A 19,540-nucleotide genomic window follows, 5' to 3' on the forward strand; every position below is an offset into this window, starting at 1 on the left:
CAGGCTGGTCTCCAACTCCTGACCTTAGGTGATCCACCCGCCTTGGCCTCCCAAAGTGCTGGGATTACAGATGTGAATCCGGCCTACAAAGTTGATTTTTCACAGAGTTGTGTTTTTTTTTTTTTTCTAACAGATGAAGCAGTGCATAAGCATTTATGATGGGTGAAGCTGATGTGTTGCAATGAATATCTCATGCAGGCACTTTGGATCCAACTCAACTCATCACACATTTATGGTGCCAGATGCCAATTTGGAGAAGAAAGGGTCTTGTTCTCATGAAGCTCACAATGTCATAGAAAAACAGATAGGTAAACAAACATACACCGATGGAAAGCACTTGATCAAGGACCTCCTGGTAGGAGGGTTGATGGTAATTAACTGTTCTAGGGGTAGATGAGGTTTTGGAGGACTGGATGTGTGAGTTGAGTTTTGGAAGATGGAGAAAACAAACTTTTGTTTTTTGTTTCCCGTGGGCTAGGAGCAAGTTGTGGCCAATACCCTCTCTCTTGACTTTTCCTCCTCCTGCCCTCTGCCTCCCTGTCTCCTTCTCACCCTTCAGGTCTCAGTAGGAATCTTCTCTGCAAGGTTCTAAGACAGTTTGCCTCGAATGGGCCCCCAGCCCCGCTGTGACTGCCCACCATGACAAGTTGTGTTTCCTTCTGACTCCATGGTGCAGTGCAGAGCACGTCATTAGCATTTAGGGGGTGAGTTTTGAGCCTCTCTCTCGCTGGACGGTAAGCTTCCTCAGGGTAGGAGTCACGTCTGTTTGGGCCATCTCCACAGAATCCACATGAGTTCTGGGCAAACAACAGGCATTCAGTAAATATTGGTTGAGTCTCGAATGGATGTGGCTTTCACTGTGGGAATAAAGACAAGTTTGAGCTTTGCTTCTACCCTGCTCTGTCGATGTAGGGATGATGACATCAGATGACTTATGAGTTCCACGTAACCACTGATGGATGTCGTTCCTCATAAGACGCACTAACATAGAGCCTTATAGATTTACACATGCTGTTGGTGGGGGCCCATGCCAACAAGTTAAGGTTGTAAGAAGTTTTAATTTTTTTCTTAAATGGGAGAATCTTTACAAAGCTTTTCTTCATTTGACAGCCTGGTAAGTAGTCTTCAGTGGCTCTCCATTTTCCACCCGTCTGATGTAAATTTCCCCTGCCAATTTTTTGTCATTTTCTAAAATCTGACCTCCTCTAGTTGAACTTATTTTCCACTACTCCCTAATACACAGTTCACAGTTTAGACAGGTCCTACTGAGCCCTCACATGTCAAATTCACACCTGGCTGTCGTTCACAGAGGTCCCACCACCTTTTATAGGGGACTTTCCTCATTCTTTGCCTTTAGTAACTTTTGCCAAATTCTTTCTCGGCTCAGCTTCCATCTTTCCCACTCCCTGGCTGCTGGAGTCTCGGTGATCTCTCTCTCCTCTGAATGCTTGCTGTGTCTCTTGACCCAACTCTCAATTCTGTTCTGTCCTTCGTGCTCCAGGTGAGATCTCATGTATGGGGCTTACCTGCCCACCTGATTAATCTTGATTTCCTTATCTGCAAAATACAGCTAATGCCTCTGTCACTGATGAAAGAGAGATAAAAGACTTCAAACACCTGGCTCGGCAGCAAGGCTGGTTCCCTCTTATTCTCTGTTTCTGCAGCCACAGTCCCGGGCTAAGCAGTGTGTTGCTTAAGAAATGGAGTCTGATGGGCTGATTCCTAGAGGTGGGACTAAGAGGCAGTTTGTGGAGGAATGGGGTAAAAACCAGAGAATGTGCCACCACTGAAATTAAGGGGGAAAGTTTTGTTTTCTCTCTTGTATATTGTAGACCAGGACACAGAGGGTTATTCTGTCATTTCGCTCATGGAGAAGAGAGTTTGGGGAAAAAGTAGAAGCTGCTAGAGGTACATTTGTATGGGAAATATTTTGACAAAACTTCATCCTAAGTACCTCACATAATTTCTTAGAAGTGAAGGGGAAACTAGCCAGTTAAGGAACTGTATTTACTCTACACAAAGCCAGGTCCCAGACTGGGGACTAGAGAAAATAAAAAGTATTGGACACGGAGAGCCAAGCAGGTTAAATGACTGGAGGGTGTCATCAGGACATTTACCTGCTGAGCCTCCAGGCATCCCTGAGCTTCCTTCCATGCATGGATGTGCACACACATACTCCAAGATGCCACAGACATAGACGTGTACACAGAGCCAGACACACATATGGGCACACAGGCACACAGAGATACATACTTACACAGAGATACATACACATGCAGTGTGCACACACAGCTACATACACTCATACAGATAAACACATGTGCACATAGATACAGATACATGAACACACAAACATATGTACAGACATAAACGCAGATACACATATATGCACACAGTGATACCCAGACACACACACATGTGCACACACGTACACAGAGATGTATACATACACCGAGATACACTCATGCACACAGGTACATACATCCACTCATACATGCACACAGATACATCCACTCATACATGCACACAGGTACATACATCCACTCATACATGCACACAGGTACATACATCCACTCATACATGCACACAGGTACATACATCCACTCATACATGCACACAGGTACATACATCCACTCATACATGCACACAGGTACATACATCCACTCATACATGCACACAGGTACAGAGAGATCCATGAACACACTGATGTGTATGTACAGGCACACATATGCACACATGCACACATAGATATACACACAGAGGCATACAGATACACACATGTACATGGACACGCAGATACACAGACCCACAGATACATGGACACACTTTCTTGCCTCTTCATTGCAAGGACACCTTCTGGCCACCAGATGTCACTGCGTGAACCATGCTGGAAGTCGCTGGGGGACCGGAGGGGCTGGCAGTAGCTGTCATGGAGCCACTTTCTGGATGACCTTTAATGAAAACAGAGCTGCCAAAGTAGCTTGACAGCAAGCTTTATTTGTAACAGAAAATCCATCCGAAGACTCACTGTAGAATTGCTCCAATTCATTTATCTGAGACGGTCACAGTAAAAGCAGCTAAAGAAAAGAATCAAAAATTGCCCACTTCGCTGGGCCCCTATGCATTCATGGGAAAGGTTAATTGGAAACGGCTTTGAGCCTCGCCATACAGAAGAGTCTTGGTGAGGGGAGGTTATTCAACTACAGGCAAATGACTTTCCTTTCAGAGGCAGGTGGGGGGGACCCTGAGTCCTCAGGTCGTGCGCTGTATGCAAGAAATATTACGGAAGCCCCGGGAGCTGATACTCACATTCTCCTCTGTGCTTCCCTGCACAGCTAGAAGAATTCCATCACTCCCTCCTGTGTAACGAGCATCCTTAATAAGCCTCAAATGTGCATTCTCATGCCAACAGGTCTGGCAACAAAGGCAACCTGCACATTTCAAAAATCAAAAGCAGTTTGGCTAAAGGACCTACAGTGTAACGTGGTACATGCCTGTGGGTTCCACCAGATCTGGGCTGCAGGCATTTGGTAAAGGCCGAGCCTCTCCAGGAGGCACACTTTTTGCGGAAGTGGCTTCACCGTTATTTAGTTTTTATGATCCGACTCATAGCAGGGTCTCCTGTGGTCAAAGGAAGGGCATCGAAGTGTCCATTTGGGTTTTGGAATCATGTAGACTGTCAGGTTTCTAGTTTAATGGAGGCTTGACAAGGACTTCATCATTGTCATCCACTGAAATGAGCTTTGGTGTATTTAAGCAGAAGACAGAATTATTGAGATGATATTGGGAAGGTTGGTTATCAAGGCTCTGAATATAGGCTGACATCGAAGGGCAGGCCCGGGGGTGCGGCTCCCCTTGCTCCTTGGGGACATTCTTGAGAGAGCCGTGCCACTCCTGCTCGTGGGTGTCGGGCCTGTCTGCTGACTTGAAGCCCTTCCGACTGCTGCCTGGGCATCACCTTGGAGACTCTGCTGTCATCGCTGTCCTGTCCAGTCACTCAACCCAGAGCCAAAGCCCATGGGTGTCCTTTGCCCTCCAGCTAGGAGACTCAAATCTGGCTTCTTAGTTTCTGTGATAAGAGGCTGGCCAGGCCATGCAAGGAATGTTGCCCGGAGCTCAGGCAGGAGTTTGAACGATGGTCAGCAACAAAGCCACAGACATCCAAGTGGATTGCCGGGATTGGACTAGAAATTGAGAACAGTTCGTGGGTGGACTTAGGTGCTGGGTGATTACTAGGTGTATACCCAAAGGATTATAAATCATTCTACTATCAAGACACATGCACACGTATGTTTATTGCAGCACTATTTACAATAGCAAAGAGTTGGAACCAACCCAAATGCCCATCAATGATAGACTGGATAAAGAAAATGTGGCACATATACACCATGGAATACTATGCAGCCATAAAAAAGGATGAGTTTATGTCCTTTGCAGGGACGGGGATGAAGATGGAAACCATTATCCTCAGCAAACTAACACAGGAATAGAAAACCAAACACTGCATATTCTCACTCATAAGTAGGAGTTGAATAATGAGAACATATGGACACAGGGAGGGGAACATCACACACCAGGGCCTCTTGGGGGGTAAGACAAAGGGGGGAGAGAGCATTAGGACAAATATCTAATGCATGTGGGGCTTAGAATCTAGATGATGGGTTGATAGGTGCAGCAAACCACCATGGCACATGTATACTGATGTAACAAACCTGCACGTTCAACACATGTCTCCCAGAACTTAAAATAATAGAAAAGTGCTGGGTGCATTTGAACTTGAGGCACATATAATGCACTAGTGGACTAGTAGTGAGATGTTTTATCACAGGCGTCCATATTTCGGGGCATATCCCGTGCTACAGCCAGGCACCCGGCCGCAAACACCCCTGCCCCTGCTACTGTCAGGGTTCCTACTGCATTCTGGGATCTGGCCTGTCCAAAATGCTCTCTCTCCTGCATGGCTGTGTGCTCGGGCCATGTCTGGCCTCTGTCTGCCACTTCTCATGGGTTTATATTCCTCAACACCACCTCACACGTGGCGTCCCTTGTAGGGTTCCCAGGACATCTGGTGCCCCAACCTCCACCATGGCCAATTCCAAGATGCAGTCTGCTAACATTAGAGTCACCTGGGATGCTCCTTAGTGCAATCTGATCAGAATCTCCGGGGATCAGCTTGGACCCCAGACTTTTTACAGCACTCCCCAGGTGAATCTGAGGAAACCGACTTTATGGTTAAAAAATTCTATTCAGTGTTTAGTGAGCTGAGAACGATGGTGGCGGCACCTTGGTGGTTGCTCTGGTGACATAAAGTGGCCGGGGGCATCTCAGCGCCTCCTCTGCATTCAGAACAGGGCGCTCTCCTCCACCTGCGAGCCTGGGAATGCTGATTCCCTGTCCAGTGTGCCTGGCCTCCTCTCTCCCGGTCTGTGAGTCTTTCCCGTCCTTCAGTTCTCTACTTCAGCGCGGCTTCCATGATGAGTCCCTTCCCTGCTATTCCTGCCTGATCGGCCCCTTGGAAATGTTGTCGGACTTATCTTCATTTTACTGCTTAGTCTTGCCCCTTCACTTATATCCACGGTTTCACCCTCCACTCTGTGTTAGGCTTTGGTTAAATGTGTATGCCTGTGTCTCGAGATGCACAGCATAGCCCTGCCTTTCAGAAGTGTGTGTTAATATTATCTTCTGTATTAATCTCCTGGATTAATATTAATTCATGTCTTAGCCATTGGACTGTAGGAGTTTCGATGTTTGGGATTGTGGTGGATACCTTCATGTGAACTCCTCAGTGCCTAATATATAGTTACCCTTCTTGCTTACAGCAATGCACTGAGTGAATTTTTTAAACCATTTATGGCTATGTTCTGCCTTACAATGGGAGACTTCTCCCTAATAGAGTACTTTTCATTCAGTGCTTACAGGAACATGACACTGTACACAACTTTTATGATTCTTAGTAATAGCACAGGTGTTAACAAAAAGGTGATGATACAGCCAAGTACAGGGAGGGAAGTTAGGAGTATTTCCTTGTTATCTATAAAAAATCTTAGCTACGGTTTTATGAGTCCTTTCATGTGCCTGCCATGGTGCTGAGTGTTTATGTGCATTATCCACGCAATCCTCACAGCAACCCCAGGAGCTTGGTGTCACCAGTCCCATGTTACAGACGAAGATAAAAGGCACAGCAGTGATGGGTACTCATGATTCACACTGAGTAGCAGAGCTGAGCTTCACTTCCAAGTCATACTGCTTTTTCATGTTGCCTGTGTGTGTGTGTGCATGTGTGTGCATGTTTGTGTTTGTGTATGTTTGTGTGTGTGCATGTGTTTGTGCGTGTGTGGGTTTGTATTTGTGTGTGTGTGCATCTCTGTGTGTGTGTGTGTATGTGTGTGCATGTGTTCATGTGTGTGGTTCTGTGTGTGTGTGCATGTGTTTGTGTACGTGTAGGTTTGTGTGTGCATGTGTGTGCATGTGTTTGTGTATGCGTGGGTTTGTGTGTGCATGTGTGTATGTGTGATTTGAAATCAGTTACTCTGAGTGGAAGTCAGAGGGAAAGGATATTCTAACGCGGCATTGAAGGCATTACTGTGGCATCAAAACCAACAAGGAAAGGTCATGGGTGGACGGAGTGAGAATAAAGGGGCGGGCGGATGGGCAGGACTGGGGTGAATCCTAGCAGAAGAACTTGCAAAAACCCAGCCCCTGCTTGACAGAGAATGCCGTTTGGGTGCAGTGAGAGATCTTTAGGAAACTGCCTGCTGTTTGTTGTTACCCCTTGTTCCCTCCGTAGGAGGTTTGGACAGGCAATCTCTCACTGACGTGCTTGTAACTTTCATTGTCACCTTTATCAACAGACTCGCCCCATGGAGAGGACAAATTGGATTCATGACCAGACCTCTGAGGGGCTGCGTCTCCAGGTAGCTGGTGGGAAGCTGTCTGGAAACAAACATTTTCCAGCTCGCTCGACCCTCACATTTCCAGAGCAGAAGGTGTGTGATGTGGACTAACTGAAACTTGCCACCAGCTTGTCTCATCTCTCATGAAACTGCTGGAAGAAACACAGTGGATAATGACTCATTCCTGTGCTCTGTCCAGATAATAACTCTCACTTCTTAATAACTTCCCTCTGGCCATCGATATCTCAAATGCAATAAAATGTTGTAAGCTGGCAGATGATATTTTCATTAGATGTGAAGCAATTTTACCAAAGCAAGATATAGATGATACAGGGCAAAATGCTACCTCTGATCAAATGAAGAGGTGAGCTAGAAAGTACATGAAAATAGGACCTACGGTCAGAACAGGGAGGCCCAGAGTTCCCAGGAGAGTCAGAGAATGCCTCGTCTTCCTGTCCTTGTTGCTGATTGACCTGTTTTGGTGTTTGGAAGGCAGGCATTCACCCGGACTGGCCACGTGCGGGTGCCGCGTGTTAGGTCATCCGGGATGTGGCAGGATGCAGGAGCCACTTGGCTTTCATAGGCTTATGGGAAGGGGAGAATTGTGGCCTTCCACTGAAGAGAACAGGATCCTTCACTGGGCTCTATTTCTACCTAGTAACCTGTCCTTGAGCAAGTCCCCTAGCTTCTCAGGATCTCAATTTTGTTGTTGTTGTTGTGTTTTTGAGACAGGGTCTCTCTCTGTTGCCCAGGCTGGAGTATAGTAGCATGACCTCTGTTTCCTGCAATCTCTGCCTCCCAGGCTCAAGCAATCCTCCTGCCTTGGCCTCCCAGGTAGATGGGACTATAGGTGCATGCCACCACATCTGGCTAATTTTTACATTTTTTTTGTAGAGACAGATTCTCCCTATATTGCCCAGGCTGGTCTACAAACTCTTGGGCTCAAGCCTTCCTCCTGCCTCAGCCTTCCAAAGTGTTGGTATTACAGGTGTGAACCACCACGCCTGCCTTCTGTACCAGTGAAGCTGTCTGATTTACGTGTCCATAGGCTAGTCTTAGTTTGTTTGGCCTGCTGTAACAGAATATCTTCAACTGGCCATGGTCTCATTTTTCTCTCTGTAAAATCAGTTACAAAGTCTCCTTGTGCCCTTCCCACTCTGAAATCCTATACTTTTGCCCCTTTCCAGTGACAAATCTAATAGTTAAACAGAAAGACACAGCAGTAAGCTTGAAAACCAAAATCACAAGTCCAGATGACAGGTAGGAGTTCAGAGGACAAGGTGGTCATTGTGGACTAGATAGATATTCCATGGAGGAGTTTTGGCCTCAGCTGGACTCTAAAGGAGCCCAGAACCGAATCCTTGGAGAGGAAGCTTCTAGAGTTTAGATGGAGAGGACAGCAGGAGCACTGGCCCTGTGTGAGCTGGTGGCCCTTCACTAAGACGGAGAAGATCTTTGTCCTTCTAATGGAGAGCTTGTCTCATTTTTCTCTCTCTCTCTGTTCTGCAGAATACCCTGAAAGTGTTTTTCACGTACGATTTCAGAATCCTCACGAAAAGCCTCAAGTGTTTCTCCAGTTATAGGGAGATTCTAAAAACGTGTGGATCAAGGGGTACCGCTTCTACTTATTAACTTACTTGTGGTAGGTGATATATTCATCACATTCGCTTGTATGTAGACATTACACTCTTCTAAAGGCATCCAGCCATTCATCCAAGTTCATAGAGTAATTATCCAAGGCTCTCTGCCTCTAGTTACAAGAAGTGAGTTAATATGCTCCTGAGTCTGTCTGTATTTTTAATGATCATTTCATTTCCCTCATTAAGCATTTAGGTTGCTCATTTGAAATGTCCAAATTGATAATGTTCTCATTTTTATGTGGTTTTCAGGGAAGCATGAGAACTCCTCAAAGTCAGAGCAATGGTTCTAAAATGGATCTGCTCCTGTCAACAGAGCTCCTGCACAGCCAGGACCAACACCTGAGTATCCAGGACCATGTCTCCCAGCCCAGAAACGACTCCTGCACACCTAAAGATACCCAGTCAACCCTCACCTTGCCTGTAAGCCCCCTTCCCAGGAAATAAGAGCAGAAGAACAAAGAAGCCACAGAGTTTCATCTCGAGGATATGGAAATGAAATACACTGTGTAACTGTTAAGGACTGAATTATGTCCTCCTGAAATTCATGTATGGAGCCCTCATGCCTAATGTGACTGTATTTGGAGACAGGGGCTTTAAATAAGTCATTAAGTGTATTAGTCCATTCTCACCCTGCTAATAAAGACATGCCTGAGACTAGGTAGTTTAAAAAGGAAAGAGGTTTGATTGACTCACAGTTCCACGTGGCTGGGGAGGCCTCACTAATGTGGCAGAAGATGAAGGAGAAGCAAAAGAATGTCTTACATGGCAGCCAACAAAGAGAACTTGTGCAGCGGAGCTCCCATTTATAAAACCATCAGATCTCATGAGAGTTATTCACTCAGGCAAGAACAGTATGGGGGCAACTGCCCCCAGGATTCAATGATCTCCCACTGGCTCCCTCCCATGACGTGGGAATTATGAGAACTACAATTCAAGGTGAGATTGGGGTGGGGACACGGCCAAGCCATATCATTAAGGTGAAATGAAGTCAAAAGCAAGGGGCCCTACCTCATATGACTGTGGCCTTATAAGAACAGGAAGAGACACTGGGGATGAAGGTACACAGAGAAAAGGCCGTATGAGAGCACAGCTGAGAGATGGCCATCTGCAACCCAAGAAGAAAGGCCTCAGGAGAAACCAAACCTGCCCACGCATTGTTCTTGGACTTCCAGCCTCCAGGACTGTAAGACAGTAAGTTCCTATTGTTTAAGCCACCCAGTCTCTGGTATTTTGTTTTATGGCAGCCCAAGTAAACAAATGCAATAACAGTAGAAGAAAGCTGATCAGTGGAAACAGAAAAACGACAGAATGAATGTCTTTCGCAATGAATATGAAAAGCTTGGAAAAGGATTCCACTAAAGCTGACAATTCTTTCATAGATGGATTACGGAACAGTTGGACATGAAACAAAATAAAAATGATCACAGCTCTCCCTCTGTGCCTGAAGCAGTTTCTAGGGGGAAATTCAAACGTGAAAAGCCAAGCAGATGATCTGAGATGTTAACTGAGATGAGTGAAGGCACCAAGCATCAGGCAATGTGGACTTTCTGACCAGCACCGTGTTCTTGCCTGCAAAACTGCCTATTAGTAGGGATTGGCACAACCCTGGAAATAAACTTTTCTAGGGTGACACATCTTCAATGAGAACATTGTTTGAGGCCTCTGTGCTCAAGAGACCGTGTTTGGTTTTTGAAATGTTTGGTTTTCTCCTTTGGAATGGAATAGCCTGGGGAGGAATAAGGAGTGTGCGTGGCAGCAGCCCAGGAGATGCTTTCTTTTTCCCTGTAATCCAGATACGATGCTAGTTTTATCTATTAGGTGGCAAAGGCAGCAAGGATTGTGCCTTTCATCTTTTTTGATGAGGTAAAGCTGCAAGCCAGGGAATGTATTTAGCTTTTCTGTTCTGCACAGAGCATTCTGGTCAGCTGATGGTGAATGATGTGCAGTTGTTGAGGTTCCTAGCTTCTCCAGAGCAATTCCTGCTGAAGGCTTTCCTGCCATCTTGCAGAGTTGGAGTCTGGGGATGTTAAGAAGTTTAAGAAGAAAAACAACACAAAACAAAGAAAAAAAACAGAAGCTCACCACCTTCATCATGTAAGCAAAGATATCTTATGAAGGAATTCATTCAATTCACATAAAAACCTTGGTATACAGAGGCAGGAAAATGTCATTATACCCATTTCACAGAAGGAGAAACAAGGAGTGATTAAAAAGAAGGAATGAAGAGGAGAAGGAAGGAAGGAAAGAAGAAAGGAGAGGATGGGAAAGAAGGGAGGAAGAGAGAAGGATGGGAGGAAGGAAAAGAAAGAAAAAAGGAAGGAGGATGGGAGGGAGAGAAGGAAAGAAGGAAGAAAGGGAGGGATAAACGACAGAGGGAATGAAGGAGGGAAGGAAGGAAGGAAAGGATAGAGGAAGGCAAGGAGTAAGGCACAAAGGCAGGTGCTGGGGTCTAGGCATGAAGGGAATGTGCCTTTCACATGATTGTGGTTACATTGAACTGCATGTGCTTTGTGTGGGAAATCGTAAAGTCATAATGGACTCTTCTGAAATGGAGCCACCTTGTCTACCACAGTCTCTTCTGAAGAGGCTCAGACAAGATGTAGGGTGGGTAAGAGGCAAGGGTCTAAGCTCCCTTGAGCTCTTCACCATGGTTTAGTCATTAAACCTTCTCATTAAGCTCTAGTAAAAAAAAAAAAGGCTTGGGCTTGAATCCCTGCATCATCATCTGCTAGCTTTGTGGCCTTAGGCTAATAACTCATTTGATGAGCAAAAATGGGATGAAACTGTCTGCCTTTTAGGATGGCTATGATGTGAGCTCAGATTATGTGCAGTGGTTGCCTAAAACTTGGTGGGTCCAATGGAGATGGAGCCATGTCATCCTGTTCGTCACCTTCAGGGTGTCCCGCAGCACAGTGTGGTGCTCACACCTGTCTGCGTTCACCGTGAGTCATCGCTGCACCTGCATCTTGTGGCCTTTATGCGATAGTGATCATAATGGTAAGTGCAGCAGCTAATGTTCATTGAGTGTTTGCCACTCACCAGGTGATGTTCTAAGTGCATTGTATATATTTTTTTATTTCCACTGCATTTGGAGGAAACTGGGGATGAGGGGTTAAGCAACTGGACCCATGCCTTGCCGCTGGTAAATGGCGGGCCTGGAATTTGAGACCAGGGACCTTGACTTCAGAGCTTGTGATCCCAACAGCTCTGCCGTAGTTCACTCTCTCTCCAACTTGAAATGGAGCCGCTAATTAATTCTTCATGCCTTTTTCCATAGCCGCTGATTTGAATAATTGCTTTTTCAGTTAATGTTCTCATGATATCAAACCTTTTGTCCCTGATTATCTTGTTTTTAGTAAAAGTAAGCAAGAGGGTTTTCATACCCACAGATTTGAGTTTGAAAGCTCTGGTGTAGCATTGGGTGGGGTGTGAGAAAGAGAGGCGAGGGAATTGTCATTTTCTTTTCCTGTAGAGATCTTTAAATTGATATGGGTTATCTGACTGAAAGAGTAAGATGGGTGCTAAGATTAAGATTCTAGGATGGTCTCTGAGACCCAGGCTGGATATTCGCTCCTCCCTACTGTGGGTCACTGACTCTCGGGGGGACGCCGCAAATCCTAGGCTCTGAGTCCCAGGTTCTGTTTTTCTCTGAGGACTATGTAGGGAATGGGCCTGTCCAGCATTGGCCCAGGACATTGGATCTACCCACACAGACATGTTTGCTGAGTGCCAGGCTTTGTACGTTATGTCCTTGATCTCACAACAAAACCTGCACAGAAGCGATATTTTCTCCATTTGTAGAGAGGTAGAAACCAAAGCTTAGAGAGGTTGTAACTTTTTTCAGAACCCAAAACTTATAAATGGCAAGGGCCAGTTATGCCTAAAATTGGTATAAAACCTTGAGGAAAATATACTATACATTAAAAGCTGAGATAGGATAAGTTCCTGTTGTTAAAGCCATCCAGTCTGTGGTATTTTGTTTTATGGCAGCCCAAGTAAACAAATGCAATAACAATAGAAGAAAACTCATCAGTGGAAACAGAAAAACCAACAGAATGGTTGGTTTAATTGAAGAAGATGTAGGTAAAGTTCTTTACAAGCCCCAAGCTTTCCCTTTATGGTTGTGTCAAGAGGCCTGAAAGGCATCCAAGATGATACCCAGTCCTCCCACACATGTGTACACACATGCACACACACATGCACACACACATGCACACACACATGCACACACATGCACACACACATGCACACACACAACATCACGGAATCCAAGAAAACCAAAGGAGCTCAAGCATTGAGCATGCCTCTCTCTGTGCTTTACCACCTAACATAATAAAGGTTTTTAAAATGTTGAACAAAAAATAAATTCTGGCTTGGGTAAACAAGGCTTGGAAAGGAATGAAATGCAGGCAATTTTAATTTACTGTCAGTAGCAGCTTCTTCTTACTAGCATTTAAAGCCAATTAGCAAAGATGGAGAAAAAATTCTAAACATTGGAAACTTCATAAACAAAAACTCACTAATCCAGGAAGCCGCATGGCTCGCCGCCCAATTATACTCACGAAAGCAACACATGACTGTCACTGAAGAACAGCCAACAGCCCTCTGAAATGAATCTTGATGGGTGTAGAAAACATCTAAATTATGTAATATTAGCTTACGTCGGTATACCATTTTGATACACGGTATCTCTTCAAACAGTCACAGCATCCCTGAGACACAGGTAGGGGAGCCGTTACTCTGCTCACTGAATGGAAGGGGAGACTGAGGTGCGGCCAGATGAACTGATTCTCCAAAGATCACATAACTGATCAGTGGGAGAACGGAACCACCACTCCTCAGTGGGACACCTCTTTCCTCTCATATTTTTTTTCCCTTGAAATGCCATGAGAAGATAGATACAAAATGGAAGGATCTGTAGAAACTCCACAGTTGGGGCTTATTTAGTAGAACTGTGGAGGACAGATCTGTTCAAATAAATGGGCCCTTCATCTGAAATTCTTCTCTTCCAACATGGTCACACATGCATGACCCAATAGGGGATGTCAACTCACAATTAACATGAGCTATTTAATAAAGCCCATCTCCACGAGCCAGCAGTTTATGACAGGAAGTGATTTTATTTCACTAATGTGGACAGAACCCTCCATGATACAGCTGGGACTTTAACTCGGGTTTAAAAAATAAATGAAGAGGTGCTAGTCACTTGATAATGAGAGGAGATAAGCAACTCACAGAAGATGAATTGAGGAAAATGAGAGGAAAAGGCTGAAAAGGAAGGTTGCTATAGCAACGACAGAACTCACCTTTTCCCCATAATGACAGTGAAGGTCAGAATAGGCCTTAGGTCCCCGTTGGTACCATTGAAATGGAAGAAATCAGGTATTCTATGGAAATTCTCTCCCAAGGCACTGCCTGGGTTTTGTAGATCTCTTTAAGCGAAACTTTCCTGCTTTTAATCTTCTTTACCTCTTAGGACTCTTTTCAATCTCTCTTCATTTCTGTACTGCTTATCATTCCACCCATCTTTTTGGGGAATTTTATTGCTTTGCCCTTAAATTGAATTGAGTTTTTCATTATATATTGACTCAGCGATCTGCAAGTAATGGATGCATTTAAAAATGATGACAATGGAACCTAAACCCAAAGAGTTGTAGACTCATTCAGAAGGCAGCAGGGATGCGTTCAGCAGTGGGAAAGCCACAGTATCCAACTGCACAGAAGCAAGCTTTTGTGGGAGAGCAGCGAGACTCACAGGGACTCTCCAGGGCGCGGGAATTCACCGGGGACGAGACTGCATCTCGCTTTGAGTCTAGATTATTAAGAGTTTTATTTATCATCAGCAAGAGCTTTATGATCAGCAAGAACTTGATTTAGAGGAACGAAACCTTATTTAATTGAAATTGCTGGGGAAACTTAGCGAGGAAGAATATAATTACGATGCTCAGTAATTAGCTCTGTTGGCATGAAGCGGGCGGGGATTGGAGTGAAATGCTGAAGAGTAAATCAGGGTCCCTGATTTCTGGGAGCTCTGGTCCCATCCCTAATTCCCTGGTCACCTGGGAGGAATGACTGTCATTTCTCCTCTCTCCCTTATTTTTCTTTTTACTGTTTTGCTGTGTGTAATAGAGCAATGTATTCTGGAATTGCAAGATCCTGGAGGGAAGGAATTCTCTTATTTATCTCCATAAAAGACCAAGCAACCTGTTCTTTCTCTGGGATTTTCTTTTTTGTCTGTAAAGCAGTAATTTTTTTGGGGGGGATGGGGTGGGAAGGGAGTTTTTTTTTTTTTTTTTTTACACTTTACCATATCCCTTTATCTTTACCTCTTCCCTTCATTTGATTATTTCCTGCTGGATTTCTGATATCATATTGTCATCTTTATTGATGCTATTCTCTAGTTACACTTCATGTACTTCCTTTTTCTTTCTTCGTCTGTGCTACTGATATATCTGTGCCAGTTGTTTTCCCCTCTGGTGATATGCAGATTTACTAACAAAATGACTTCAGTTATTTGGCATACATTGTGGCTTGAAGATAAACTAGATGGAGATTTAAAACGAACGTGTCTGTTCCCCAATTGCACTGATGTTTATAATGATGGCTTTCGAAGTTGGTTATTATAAAGCATGACTTAATGAAGGACAGCATATTTGACTAAATGAGCTTAACTACTGGCATCTTACATGTGTGCAAAGGCAGTGAGCAGTGGTTTTTTTATTGTTTCTCCAGCAGTATGGCACATCCATCTTCAATTATTTACAGGAATCTCATGGCATCTTGATTCCCTCAGCTTGTCAAAAAAAAAAAAAAATTGCACTGAACAGCAAAGAAGACTATATTCAAGGTTAGTGCAGTTTGGGAAAGAGACTATTCAAATAGGGGAGAGACATAGAAATAAACTCTTAAAACATGGGGGAGAATTTGTCAGCACTGGGGTGAGCTAGCAGGAAGTACTGGAGGACTTTGGAGGGGAGGGTGGCCACTGTGCTTAATTGTCTGTGTTTGTTAATTAGCATTTATTAAAGTTAGGCTCCTACCCTGCCATGTAGGCAGAGATACATACACAGAGATACATGCACATGCATTTGTGCACACACAGATACATACATGAACACACTGACATATATGTACAGACATACACAGATACACACAGACCCCCAGACACACAAATATGTGTACACACAGAGATACATATGTGCACACAGATGTAAACAGAGATGTATACACACACACATAGATGGGGAAACAGGGACCCTGTATTTTGGAATGACTAAATTTCAGAGTTGGCTCCCAGATCCTTGAGAAAGACAGTCTTGGGTTGTACAAGTGACAAGAGGCTGGGAGATGATTTACATCTCAAAGGGGCAGAGAAAGAACTTATAATGATGAGTTTTCTAAAGTAAACATTCTAAGAAAAGGGAACTCAGGGATCTGGATTGGGAAGAAGCCTGTCTAAAGTTAAGGCCTGCAGAGGGGTGCATTGACCTTGCTCAAACTTAACAATTCACATGAAAATCTGATACATAGAAATATGTAATTTCTTGCAAGATTTATGTGGATTTATCACTAGCACTGACACAAAATGCAAAGATGAACTAATCGTTAGCCAAGGAAAGTGATTTTGACCGCAAGTCAAAATGAGAGACATTAAAATAAAAATAAACAGAACACAACAGTATCCCGGGAAACACGTACCAGTGGTGCTGTGCTAGAAAGTGCAACTAAACCTAACATTCTCATAGTATATATTTTCCTTTTTTTTTTTTTTTAACAGAAAAGTGTGTAATTTGGTAATATTATCTATATTTTGTTTTTTTTAAGCTTCTTTCTCTAAGTTTTAATTTGAGGCCAAGAGACATTGAGACATTGTAGAAGATCAGGAACTTGTAATCAAATGTCAGTCATATGACTTTCTCTTAACTTGGCCAACCTCGGACTCTCTTATACAAATGGACACCATAAGTGACTTGTATCATTGTCATGAAGATTGTTGTAGATGTTCAGTAAGTGATGATTAAGCCAGGCATGGTGGCACTTCCTGTAGTCCCAGCAACTTGGAAGGCTGAAGTGGAAGGATCACTTGAGCCCAGGAATTTGAGTCCAACCTGGGCAACAGAGTAAGATCTCTACTGCTTGAAGAAAAGTGAAGATCAATAAGTGATTATCTTATTATTATTCCATGTGAAATAAGAGAAGTACCTTAAAAAAGCCTGAGACCTTCTGTAACCTTTAATTTCGAGAAAGGCTACACTTTATAAAAGCAAAGTTCTGCTTGGCTTACGGAGACAAAGAATGCTATTTGTGTCTCCCTGTCACAGTGCCTGTCACAGGGATACAATGTTTTCTATTTTTAATTTTAAGATTTTAAAATTGTCTTTTATTTCAATGGCCTTAGGGGTACAAGTGGTTTTGGTTACATAGATGAACTGTACAGTGGTGAAGTCTATGATTTAAATGCACCTATCACTTGAGTAGCGTTCAGTGCACCTAAAAGGTAGTCTTTCATACTTTACCCTCTTCTTACCCTTTCCCCTTTGAGTCTCCAGTATCCAAAACTGGGGATTAGCCCAGGAGGGTTCTTGGCTTTACCCAGGAAATAATTCAAGGGTGAGTCAGTGGTGTCAGTAACTTGTATCGAAGTGGCCGTGCACAGCAGCAGCAGAGGTCCTGCTCTTTGCAGAGCAGGGCTACCCCACAGGCTGTGTGCCCAGAGTTGCAGCTCAGAGGAGCTCTGCAGCCATATTTATACTCAGTTTTAATTATATGCAAATTAAAGGGCGGTTTGTGCAGAAAGTTTTAGGATGAGGGTGGTAACTTCTGGGTTGTCAGACATACATGGGTCTGCCTGTCAAGATAATTTGGGGAGAGGAATCTAGGGAGGGGCTTGTTTGGAAGGGATGTACTGTGCTGTGAGACCAGATTTTTTACTTGGGGAAGGGTTGGGTGAGCCGTCCTCCCTCCTGAGCCTGGAGTGAGGGCTTCCAGAGGCCCCTTGGAGAGCTCTGAAATGTGCTCTCTGCAAGAGGGACTCTGGTGGAAGAGACTGACTGATGCCCTTCTCAGGTCTGGGCAAAGCAGAGGTGAGGTCCCTCCTGTTGGGTGGGGATCAGCCCTCCCTGCCCTAGCACATGACTGTTTCCTGTAGCCCAAATGTGGCGGCTACACTGTGTTATTCTGAGTGCTCTTTCCGGGACCACCTGAGGGGACAGAGCTCTCATTAGGAAGGGGGTGAAGGTGACCATGGGGTGCCCAGTTGAGTGATGATCTGAGACAGGCTCCAAAGAGCTTATAAAAACCACCATGAGAAAGAGGCAGTAATATTTTTGGCTGTGTCTCCACCCAAAATCTCATCTTGAATTGTAATTCCCATAATCCCCACATGCCAAGGGAGAGACCACGTGAAGGCAATTGAATCATGGGGGTGGATTTCCCCCATGCTGTTCTCAGGCTAGTGAGTGAATTCTCATGAGATCTGATGGCTTTGTAAGTGTTTGGTCGCTCTGCCTGCGTTCATTCTCCTTCCTGCCGCCTTGTGAAGAAGGTGTCTTGCCTCCCCTTCACCTTCCACCATGATTGTAAGTTTCCTGAGGTCTCCCTAGTCATGGGGAACTGTGAGTCAATTAAACCTCTTTCCTTTATTAATTATCCCATCTCAGGTAGTTCTTTTTTTTTTTTTTTGAGACGGAGTCTCGCTCTGTTGCCCAGGCTGGAGTGCAGTGGCCCGATCTCAGCTCACTGCAAGCTCCGCCTCCCGGGTTTACGCCATTCTCCTGCCTCAGCCTCCTGAGCAGCTGGGACCACAGGCGCCCGCCACCTCACCCGGCTAGTTTTTTGTATTTTTTAGTAGAGACGGGGTTTCACTGTGTTCGCCAGGATGGTCTCGATCTCCTGACCTCGTGATCTACCCGTCTCGGCCTCCCAAAGTGCTGGGATTACAGACTTGAGCCACCGCACCCGGCCTCAGGCAGTTCTTTATAACAGCGTGTAAATGGACTAATACAGGCAGCTATAATCTTCCAGACCCACCTAGGATATGAGCTCTGCTATCCCCAGGCTCAGAGGATATGAAACCTTCAGTTAGAGGCTCTCCCTCCTCCCCAGCTTCAGCCTTGATGGGAGCAGTGCTGCTGGCCAGCGGGTGGAGGAATGGACAGAGAGAGGATGAGAAGGAGGATTAGGGCCCCTTTCCCTTGGGGTAACATTAAAATCTTGGACCTGACATTCTAAGAAATGAGAATGAGTTCATTCTAATGAATGAGCTGCGTTTAGATTCAACAAGAGCAAGGATCTTTCCAGTGACCTAGACGGACTGAGCAGAAAAGCTACTGGACCTGCAGAAGTTTTCCTCAGGACAGGGGCAAAATTACCGCATGTGAATAAAGATCAACAAGGTAGCGGGAGTCAAGAATAAAATAGTGCTTTTTAATATCATGGGTTCTGCTTGCTCAACATGCCAAATTATTTCATTTGAATAAGACTTTTCTAATGTATTAGTTTGTTTCTATTAATATTATGTATTCTTAATAATTCCACTGTTTTGGATTAAAAAAAAACCTTAACAGCTTCCTTTTGCAAATAAAATGGTAGTAGACACATAATTCAGACATTGCGTAAAATTTTATTAGTGAAGATTTTTCCTGTTTTTTAAAATGCTAATATTCAGCTTTTTAAAAAGATTTTACTTTAAGTTCTGGGATATATGTGCAGAACTTTTTAAAAACTAAACAATAAATGTTATATTACGTATGCTTACAATTACCATATTATTCATCATCCAGAAATGGGACACATTGTCTTTCCACATATGCTGAAATATTTGTTCACACACAAACACTATGCTTTTTGGATAAAAATTTACCTTTTAAGTGAGTCTGGCTGAGAAGTTACAATTTGTTTGCTGGTAGGTTGAATCCATCCATAGAGGTACAATCGTCTTTCATTTACAGTAGTTTTCTTTCTTTTTTAAAGTCTGTATTTGAATTCCTTTAGATGAGGAATGCCCTC

The 19,540-nt window shown here is 44.2% G+C and overlaps 1 long non-coding RNA gene across 1 annotated transcript in view; it reads left to right on the plus strand.

Moving 5' to 3' along the window:
• Window positions 1–15,353, plus strand: part of LOC105464179 (uncharacterized) — a 66,723-nt gene extending 51,370 nt beyond the window's left edge. Inside the window, exons 10-15 of the long non-coding RNA XR_011607290.1 lie at window positions 134–308; window positions 6,852–6,986; window positions 8,403–8,535; window positions 8,783–10,627; window positions 11,332–11,530; window positions 15,266–15,353. This is a non-coding gene — a long non-coding RNA (uncharacterized lncRNA). The remainder of the gene's footprint in view (window positions 1–133; window positions 309–6,851; window positions 6,987–8,402; window positions 8,536–8,782; window positions 10,628–11,331; window positions 11,531–15,265) is intronic.
• Window positions 15,354–19,540: the final 4,187 nt, after the last annotated feature.

Source organism: Macaca nemestrina, chromosome 8 (assembly GCF_043159975.1).
Source record: "Macaca nemestrina isolate mMacNem1 chromosome 8, mMacNem.hap1, whole genome shotgun sequence".
In the NCBI taxonomy this organism is placed as follows: domain Eukaryota; kingdom Metazoa; phylum Chordata; class Mammalia; order Primates; family Cercopithecidae; genus Macaca; species Macaca nemestrina.